Source organism: Paramormyrops kingsleyae, chromosome 4, assembly GCF_048594095.1.
Source record: "Paramormyrops kingsleyae isolate MSU_618 chromosome 4, PKINGS_0.4, whole genome shotgun sequence".
NCBI lineage: Eukaryota > Metazoa > Chordata > Actinopteri > Osteoglossiformes > Mormyridae > Paramormyrops > Paramormyrops kingsleyae.
Window position 1 is genome coordinate 37,305,968 of NC_132800.1, and position 8,559 is coordinate 37,314,526.

An 8,559-nucleotide genomic window follows, 5' to 3' on the forward strand; every position below is an offset into this window, starting at 1 on the left:
ATGAGCTGTTACTAGGAGGACCTCGTGGCGCAACGGTAGCGCGGCTGACTCCAGATCAGAAGGTTGCGTGTTCAAATCACGTCGGGGTCAAAGCCAATTTATGACATTTATCCATTAGGCATCAATAAAGATTGTCCCGTCTCAAGTGACTTAGTAAACACCCAGAAAAGGGGCACGTTTTAGTCGAATGGCAGAGAATTACATTTGACGAGTGAGTGAATAACACATTTTCTAATACATGTGGTTATGTAGCATATTTATACTTTTATATTAAAAGCACGTTTTTATCGGCCGAATGTCAGGCTCCGTGGAAGTGAAATTTCCCCTTGTCACATCTGGCTGAATATTTCAGTCACTGAAACATGTTTTTCCAAACAAATATCTGAGCAAAACAGTCTTCAGATGTCATCCGCTGTTTGGGTACCCGGCTTTCATAAATGTCAGCTCAGCCGTTTCCCGTCCCTTTGACCGGCTTGAATCGCGGGCTGCCGGCGCTGTCAGCTGCTGCCTGCCTTACTCACCGTGACACATGAAACTTTCCTCCCACGTCAATCTGCTCTCGGGGGGAGCGGCTTGTCCGGCCGAAGCACCGGCGCCCTTACCGTGCTTGCAATGGTAGCGCCGGAAGTTTGGAAGGGATGTTTGTGAAGTTTTGCCAAATCGACGCTATAAACAAGAGGCGTATCTAAGGGATCCCATGATAACGGCACCCGGCGCATCTAAATAAGTACAATTATTATCATGTGTGCAATTTATCTATCTATCTATCTATCTATCTATCTATCTATCTGTCTATCTATCTATCTATCTATCTATCTATCTATCTATCTATCATCTATCTATCTATCTATCTATCTATCTATCTATCTATCTATCTATCTATCTATCTATCTATCTACACCTGCCTGTCCCCCTTGAAAGCATATATATCTAAAAACACTACAACACTGAAAAGCATGGTTGTGGTCACTGGTGATGTTTGTCAGATCCAGTGATGACTCTCTGCGATATATTTTTATTTTTTTCCCCCTGGTTATTTTAAGACGTGTGAAAATCCAGTGATAACTGTTGTCTTCAGACGGAATGTTTATGAGAAACAGGCCAGTGCGTGAGGAACATACACTTACGTATGGCTAACCAGCTAACCCATGCTAATCGTGTTTTAAATACGTTTTAAGATCAATACTATACACATATACATAATTAAAACTAAGATGTATCACTTGTGTAATTTAAACTCTGCTACAACAATATCTTTACAGGTTTAATATAGCGCAGGCTGACCCAGAGTTCAAATTGCACTGCCATTTTAACGACAGAAAGCAAATTGGAATGCATTATGAATGTCCGTGCAGAAGCCTGTCAGAGATATATTACTGCGCTCTTTTACTGAAAATAGCAAATGGTGTAATGATTCAACACCTTTTATTAATTAGTATTTCTATATTGGATTTAAATATAATGGTTACGTTAGTTCTGAATTGAAGTATGCACATATAAACCTATCTTGCACTTTTACACTTAAAATATCACAATGGTTCACGATTCCAGGGCAGCCAACTTACGCATCTGGCGTGACACTCATGCTTTCAGACTCTCGTGCTCACGCAAGAAATCATACGGCAAATCTATATTGTTCCATTATACACCTAAAAAGCTACATTAAAAGTGTTGGGGTAGTTTGTAAAGTCTACAGACTTTTGGTAACAAGGTAATAAAACTCTCACATACATGTGTATGCGTGTGCAGACTTTCCGATTGAAAATCTCACACCAGCCAGCCCTGTAACCTTCCTCCTGTGTCAGCTTTCTGTGCACATCTCTTACAGTATGTTAGATGGGTCAGTGCCGACCCGAACACCATAGGAAGGCTAATCCCCGTTCTTTACAGAATAAGGGCAGCAAGATTCATCAATTCCAAATGCATGAACCAGCCTTCTTCCCTCTGGAGACCTCGATCCCTCTTTGCTGGAAGGATCCAAGCCGTTAACATTAAAGTTACATAAAGCAGAACAGAGACGTTTGGCACATCCAGCCGTAGATTTATATACTTCAAATATATATATATATATATATAACACTTCATATGCTGTCATGGTGTGTGTATGCAACATTACTCCTTATGCTGTTTTATGGCTACATAAACATTACATTGTGTAGAGGACATTCCAGAAAGCTCTTTTTATGGCCATTTACGAGCTGATCCTCATTAGGGATACATGGATGGTCTGATGAAGCTGCATCTTTGGATGAGGGACATCAGAGATGCTGAGCCATGTCCCCCCCCCCACTCCCACCCATCCTCCTGAAGAGGGGGAGGGTCACGTATATTACCAGGTGGCACACTGGAGATAGTCTCCAGCTTTGCGCTAACCGGCGAGCTAAGCTGTTTCTGTCGCAGCGGAGATAATTCAGCAGCAGGGGGCGCCACTCTGCTGTCACACCTCCTGCATGGTAATCAAGAATGTATGTTTGCTGGAGGATTTCAGAAGGTACCTTCAGTCCTGGATGTGTCACGTGTTAACTACTGTGTATTGACTGAGAAAAAGACAAGAAAACTCATGACAGTCCAGGATCCTGTTGAGGAATTCACCCCTTGTCCTGTAGGAGGTACTAGTGGAAATGGAATTCTCCCTTTGATATTATCGCCTGTTCAGTCACTCATGAGAGTGAGAGTTTTACTTGCTCAAAATTTTCTGAGGCCAGAACGAAAAACGATTGGTTCAAACAGATAACCAATCAGATTGTAGAGGAAGTGGGTCCAATCTTCTAGAGGAAGTGGGACCAACCAATCACAGCCCACAGCTTGGTACGGGATCAGCGGCACAGTTCTGAAGAGATGCAAACACGCCGGTGATGAAGTCACACTTTCCTCAGTTTTGCTAGCAGGCCCGTGCTAATCAGATCACAGTGCTGTGTCTTCATTAAGGATGGCCATTGGCTCTCACCAAGACAGCCTCTCATCCAACTGTGACCAGCTGCAAGGCCTTTGTCTGCACGTGAAGATGTTTGATTTAGAATTATACTCAGGGAGCACCAAACGATTTCAGGCAGAAAAAAATGTATATTTCTTTAATTTTATGTAATATAAACACTGAAAGTCTATCTCGTCCATGGTGGCCTGTTCTGTTGTGCAATAGTTTTTCTTTGTCTTTATATACAACTTTCATTTTCATTTAACCATTAGGAGGAGAACAAATGTAGAATTCAGACTCGGGTAATACACAAGTAGCTGATTCGGTTACAATATTAACACAATCTGATAGCCCTAGAGTCAGATATTGATCCAGAAATGAATTGGCTGGGTCACTAGAGCTTGTTCAGTGGATACTGCGCTGCTCTTGGCGCTCACAGGGCTTACTCTTCCTGTCGAATGTATACATTGCAAACGCAGCAGAATGAGGTCCTTATTGCACAGGTGTTTTTATTTAAAATCCGTAGACATAACAATGGCAGCGATGCTTAACGCAGACAAAGATCGTGTTGAGTGAATGGCATTTCCTTCTTTGTACAGGGTCTGGAAGCACGTGGAAATAATTCCCTGTCAATCCCGGTGCCAGCTTTGTGTTCTGCGAACCTCTGTTCCCACATACCTGAACCCTGATGGGATTGTGGGTGGGTGGTGTGACTGGCGTTTGGTGATATGCATGTCAGAATGGACCGCTAGCATGATCATGCACTAACAGCATATGTCATGGCCCTGTGCTCTTTGTGGTTTTTGTGTGTCTGTATTAACACGGACACATTATTCAACTTTGTTCAGACTCTTAGTGTTTTTACCACATCTGGTTATTGTAAGTCTTTGGGAGGGAGACTGACATGTCTTGGTGGGAGGAGCCTTGCAGACAGCTGGACTTGATTGGTTGAAATCTCTAGGGAATCCACCACTAATTACAGGCATCAGTAAATACTGGTCAGTGTTACAAACTGACTGCTTGGTGGCCAGTTCTGGTGGAGCTTCAGGCACCAGGCCTTTCACCGAACTGGACCAGTTTGGAGGACAGATCTGGAGAGCAGGACCTGAACACCTAATGGCAAACAGGGAACCTTGGCAGAGGGAGGAGGAAAGCATGGTAAACAGGAGCGAGCCGTGAGGAACGGGTGAGCGATCAAAGGCAGGAATCAGGCAAGAATGAGGAATTATGGAATCACACTGAAAGCAGCAATGCTTTGACTTTACCCCACGGAGAAGCTGAAAGAAGAAGCTTTTGATTTAAGCAAGATCCTTAGAAGGCTTAATTACAGGGAATATCTTGCTTTTGACAGCAGCTTGTTTCTTTTGTGGTCTCCTGCCTCACTGTAGGCGAGCAAACAGAGAAAAGTGGATCGGGTTGCCCTCTTGTGGCCCGGTGGACTTCTAGCACTGCAGGCGGACCGACATCGCTGATTGGAACATTGAGATTTCCATGTTTAACTTTATCTGCCTGCTCCCAGGCTCGTGGTACTTTTTCATTTTCATTTCATTTCAGATAAGTGCTGCCGCGAGCCTAACCCTCCTGGTCCTGCACATAGCGATAAAAACCACATTGTTTAAAGGAGAACAGAGTTTTACAGGGAACATTTCTCTTCTCCATTGAATTTCATTAAAGCCGAGCTAGGAGGACTTCAACCACAACTGAAGGAGCAGCAGTTCAGATTGGGGCTGCAGGAAATATCCATGCAGAGCACATTGCAGAAATGTAAAAAAAAAAAAAAAAGACCAACGCAGGACCTTACAGCAGGGTGGCAAGCGGCCATCTCTATAAATGTGGAATAGCGGTTAAGGGCAGTTATTCATAACTAGAAGGTTGTTGGGTCAGATCCCAGGAGTTCCCTGCCATTGTACCCTGGAGCGGGAAACTCGCCGCAATAAAACGTCCACCTGAATGAAGGAGTCAACATTGTCGTCTTGGGTCAAAGCGCCGGGTTCCCAAAGCAAAGGTGTCGCGACCCGGTGGAATCTGGCTGGGGAGGCGCCGTCAATCACGGAAAGGGCGAGCGGAGCAGGGGAGCGGCGTAGATGAGTTTCGTGACATTCAGGAGCGACCTGACCTCACGCTGGATGAGGTCCGCTCAAGCGTGACAGATAATTTAGTTTTCGGTTATAGTGTGGAGCATGTGAATTGCTATGTGCCTTTAGCAGAACGGAACATCACACCTTACTGTAATCTCCATCAAAATCCTAATAATTAATACCCTTAAACAGGACGTTACCTAATACTACCAAGCAGCATATTATCAATGACTATGATCAGCCTTGAATCTTATTTTAGTTCCTAAGCAGGTTTGTGAAGATTTCCGACTTCTTCAGTTTTACCCTGTGAACACCCATAATCCCATTACTATCAAATACACAGCAGTCATTCAAGCACCAACACTACAGCCAGCGGCAGGACGGGTCCTGAGCGCGGTTCTGCTACGGCTGGGCATGGAGGCAGAGATGCACCATAAGGATGTTTTATTCAGTCTGGAGGGAAATAGCAGACTGTCCAGAAATTAGCCAAAGCTAAATCAGTTACTCGATACATGTGTGGCTGCCTTGTGCGTGATCCTGTGGGCCTGTGATCTCCGGACACGGTCCGCTTTGCTCTGACTGCTCCTGCACAGACATGAAATATTTACGCACTATTTAACTAAGAGGGCGGCCGGTGTGTAAGGGCCAGGGGAGGGGGAGTCGGTGTGTGCGGGCGTTTCGGCGCCCTTCTCTAGGTGCGTTTAATCGTGTTTGAGAAGTTTAGCTAGATCCACGGGCACAGTGCGCGTCATGGACATCTTTATGGTTCCGTGGCAGCTCTGACACCTTGGATGACAGCTTAACGGAGGGGCATTAACATGGTAAGCGGTCCCCAGCATTTCTGAATTCTCAGAGGACCCCCTATTTTCTACGATGGAGATGAATTTTGGGCCAGACACAAAAATAGAGGACGTATCACATCCCGAGGCATACAATTTTATTTATTTATTTATTTATTTACTCCAGGTTTACAGTTTCATTAAATAAGCTGAGTTGAGGCGTACATTATAGCACCCCCTACAGCTTAAACGCGGCACATACGCCCTCTGCTTCGACCGTTGTCCTTTTAACCCGTGATTGGTCCGGCTGAGGGTGTGTATGGAGGGTCCCAGCTGACCTGAAAACGTTAAGCTTGCTTATTTCATATTAATTAGCCTTTTAGCGCTGAGTGCGGCTCCCTTTCGCTCGCCGCCCGTCTGCCCCGCCTCTTGGCACCCCCGCCTGCCATTCGCTCCCCTCCATAAAGATGTATATTATCCAGGGGAGAGGCAGTAAAGCGCCCTCACTGCTGCGCATTAAATCAGGGCCCCACCCCGCCCCGCTGGCTGCCTTCGTGCTAAACGCCTGCATGCCCAAGTTCACTTTGGCAACCTCTCCTGGCTTTTTCATTCTCCATTATTTTAATTGCCTTTAACCTATAATCAATATTTACCGGCCTCTCTCTCTCTGCGGGGGGCCGGCTGCAGGCCTCGGCGCTCCCCCCCCCCACCCCGGCCATCTGATTTGATTAAATCTTCCCCCGGTTTCCACACTCACTGCCCTGCTGCTGATCCTCCAGTATCTCGAACGGCAGGAGACGGGCGAGCCAGGTCTGAACCATCTTTCTTTTTTTTTTGGGGGGGGGGGGGGAGGATTCTCCATGTACAAATTCCCTGGTCTGACACCACAATTTCCTGGGCCTCACACATTAATCCCCAGGCTTAAATCACCTGCCCACAGATATTACACCACAAGGCCCTCGATTCAGTCCCAAGTCATGATCCCGTGTGTCATGGAAACACATTGGAAGCGACCAGACTGCTCTGTACTGTGCAACATTCACGGAGCAGTCTATCAAAGGGTCTGGAGGGGTGTACAGCATTCGTATCCTAGGGCTCCTGCTCATTTTTAAGGGTTCAAGAGGAGCAGAGCTGAGCAGGTGTTACGTTTAAGGGCCTGAGACTGTCACACAGTCTACACCTCAAACAACAGGTCATGCGACCTACGACCTAAATAAACGAGCAGACAGGACAACATAAGAGCTCTGATTGGCTGTTGCCTTGATCCTGATTGGCTGCTGCCTTGACCCTATGTTGACTTCCATTTGTCTTTGGTCCTGGCAGATTCCTGGGTGGCCTTCACTTGTCACGCATCATAGGATGAGGAGATACAGAAGAATGGAAGCGAGGCGGAGGAGAAGGGCTATAGGAGCAGAGCTTGACGTCTCGTGACCTCACTGCAGTCACTGTGACTCACCTCTTCATTCCATTTTGTCTGCCTTGTTTGGACTGTAAGCTGTCTCATCTTTACTTCTGGGCATATATGAGCCATCAGTTCCACAAACTCAACTCCAATGAAGAATATGACGCATTCCAGCCTATCGTAAAGAGGAGGAGGACATTGACGTCTCTATTAGGAAGAGAAAAACGCAGAGGAGACCTTGGGGTTTAAGGTCAACCTACACTTAACATCAATGTGCTGCCACTAATGACAGGTGCCAGAGCATTTAACCCATCAACAGCAACCAGTCTCAGGAAAACAGAAGCCTTTGTGCTTTTTGTAAATCAGGGCATATTTGCAAGCCCATTCAAAACGTTTTTCCAGGACTAGTGGGGTGCTGTGTCGTTCTCTCCTGTGAACTTTCTTCCTGCTGGCTGCTTTCTTCTCCGTTCCCGGCCTTGAATCTGACCTCGCATGCCTCCCAGTGCCGTCCTGTTTCCCGGCCCCCTTCCTCATATCTTCGCTCTTCACAGATTGACCATGACGACGGCCCCTTTAGTCATCGCGGTCTAATGAATCAGCTCTTATCTCTGACCACGTTCCCCCATTTGAATGCTTAGCATGTGGAATCAATGGACTTGCCTAGGAGAATTCTAAGGTCTGGCCCTTAGTCTCCAGGAGAGGAAAGAGCTGAGCCTCATCCTGCCTTTGTAAACCATGATGACGTTGTTATCAGGGTCATGTGACCCAGGTAGGATATGGGGGGTGATTGGGGTCGCGTGGTGGGTCAGTGAGTATCCCTGAAGCTTCATACCTCAAGAGATGGGGGGTTTGAATCCCTGCGTTGAGTGGGTGTCCTCTTCCCGTCCAAAGACCAGCCCAGACCAGTGACCAGGAATCCCTGGGTGTTTCTCAATTTGCGTACTTGACCATAATTATGTTCTCGTGTACCCATTTTGCGTCATCTTCCATTGCCAGAAACCAGTTTCAATACTGAAGCACAGAAGTGCAGAGGACGGTAAAAATCCCCAGACGGTGGTCTCGCTCCGCCCCAAATATCAGAGATGCATCAGTCGCTTCCTCGCCAAACGAGAACCATCCCAAGATTCACTGACCCCAAGTTCATTCACGGGAGACAAATTAGCGAGTCCTGTCTTGCCAAGACCACAAGTACGATCTTTGTGTTCTTGGCATTGAGAAACACCCCATGTCTTCTACCACTATGCCGCTGGTCCTAAAATCCTTAAAGTTATCAGTGGGGGCTTCTGCTGAAGAAGATCAAGCTTCCTTTGTCCATATTGGTTTCACGTCTGCATTTTGAACCATTTCTGCTGTGCCGCCCAAAACCCAGGCTCTTATATTACATGC

At 46.3% G+C, this 8,559-nt stretch overlaps 1 non-coding gene across 1 annotated transcript; it reads left to right on the forward strand.

Moving 5' to 3' along the window:
• Positions 1-18: 18 nt before the first annotated feature.
• Positions 19-90, forward strand: trnaw-cca (transfer RNA tryptophan (anticodon CCA)). Its single transcript has one exon. It is a non-coding gene; the product is annotated as a tRNA-Trp (tRNA).
• The last annotated feature ends 8,469 nt before the right edge of the window (positions 91-8,559 follow it).